A 2,008-nucleotide genomic window follows, 5' to 3' on the forward strand; every position below is an offset into this window, starting at 1 on the left:
AATGTACAGCGCAGTGTACAGGACAGAGCGGCCAGTGTATATAATACACAGCGCAGTGTACAGAGCGGAGCGTGCAGAGTATATAATGTACAGCGCAGTGTACGGAGCGGGCAGAGTATATCATGTACAGCGCAGTGTACACAGCGGAGCGTGCAGAGTATATAATGTACAGCGCAGTGTACAGAGCGGAGCGTGCAGAGTATATCATGTACAGCGCAGTGTACAGAGCGGAGCGTGCAGAGTATGTAATGTACAGCGCAGTGTACAGAGCGGAGCGTGCAGAGTATATAATGTACAGCGCAGTGTACAGAGCGGAGCGTGCAGAGTATATAATGTACAGCGCAGTGTACAGAGCGGAGCGGGCAGAGTATATAATGTACAGCGCAGTGTACAGAGCGGAGCGTGCAGAGTATATAATGTACAGCGCAGTGTACAGAGCGGAGCGGGCAGAGTATATAATGTACAGCGCAGTGTACAGAGCGGAGCGGGCAGAGTATATAATGTACAGCGCAGTGTACAGAGCGGAGCGGGCAGAGTATATAATGTACAGCGCAGTGTACAGAGCGGAGCGGGCAGAGTATATAATGTACAGCGCAGTGTACAGAGCGGAGCGGGCAGAGTATATAATGTACAGCGCAGTGTACAGAGCGGAGCGGGCAGAGTATATAATGTACAGCGCAGTGTACAGAGCGGAGCGGGCAGAGTATATAATGTACAGCGCAGTGTACAGAGCGGGCAGAGTATATAATGTACAGCGCAGTGTACAGAGCGGGCAGAGTATATAATGTACAGCGCAGTGTACAGAGCGGGCAGAGTATATAATGTACAGCGCAGTGTACAGAGCGGGCAGAGTATATAATGTACAGCGCAGTGTACAGAGCGGGCAGAGTATATAATGTACAGCGCAGTGTACAGAGCGGGCAGAGTATATAATGTACAGCGCAGTGTACAGAGCGGGCAGAGTATATAATGTACAGCGCAGTGTACAGAGCGGGCAGAGTATATAATGTACAGCGCAGTGTACAGAGCGGGCAGAGTATATAATGTACAGCGCAGTGTACAGAGCGGGCAGAGTATATAATGTACAGCGCAGTGTACAGAGCGGGCAGAGTATATAATGTACAGCGCAGTGTACAGAGCGGGCAGAGTATATAATGTACAGCGCAGTGTACAGAGCGGGCAGAGTATATAATCTTTAGTACAGCTAATAATAATTTCCTGCCATGAATTGCGCTCTACATACCAAGCCCGGGAATGTGGTTCAGAGATTGCAGAGTCTAATGACAGGAAGTACATTTGGGCTGCAGCCCGGGGCAGTGACGTTCACTGGGGGTGACAAACTGCTCCTCGTTTCCTCCGGAAATATTAAATATAGAAAATGTTTCCTCTTTTGATTACATATTACACACATACATGTAACAGGTGATGAGACACACACTATATTACCAGAAGTATTGGGCTCCGCCTTTACACGCACATGAACTCTAATGGCCCCCGAGTCTTAGTCCGTAGGGTTCAGTATTGGGTTGGCTCCGCCCTCTAAAGGCATCCCAGTCTTAGTCCGTAGGGTTCAGTATTGGGTTGGCTCCGCCCTTTGCCGCTATAACAGCTCCGCCTCTTCTGGGAAGGCGTCCACAAGGTTTAGGGGCGTGTCTATGGGAATGTTGGACCATTTGTGAGGTCAGCTACTGATGTTGGGGGAGGGGCTCGCAGTCTCCGCCTCTAATTCATCCCAAAGGTGTTCTATGGGGTTGAGGTCAGGACTCTGTGCGGCCAGTCACGTTCCTCCCCCCCCTCTCCCCCATCCGTGTCTTTATGGACCTTGCTTTGTGCACTGGTGCGCAGTCATGTTGGAACAGGGAGGGGCCGTCCCCAAACTCCTCCCACAAAGTTGGGAGCATGAAATTGTCCAAAATGTCTTGGTATGCTGATGCCTTAAGAGTTCCCTTCACTGGAACTAAGGGGCGGAGCCCAACCCCCGAACCCCCCACTCCCCCATAATCCCCCC

The 2,008-nt window shown here is 50.9% G+C and overlaps 1 protein-coding gene across 1 annotated transcript in view; it reads right to left on the reverse strand.

Annotated features, from left to right (window-relative positions):
* The window catches only part of LOC108802209 (beta-1,4-galactosyltransferase 2-like), a gene marked incomplete at its 3' end in the record, with an annotated part of 17,229 nt that overhangs the window by 14,197 nt on the left and 1,024 nt on the right, over positions 1 to 2,008 (reverse strand). The window lies entirely within an intron of this gene.

The sequence above is a fragment of the Nanorana parkeri genome, unplaced genomic scaffold (assembly GCF_000935625.1).
Source record: "Nanorana parkeri isolate BGI_ZX_2015 unplaced genomic scaffold, ASM93562v1 scaffold2724, whole genome shotgun sequence".
NCBI lineage: Eukaryota > Metazoa > Chordata > Amphibia > Anura > Dicroglossidae > Nanorana > Nanorana parkeri.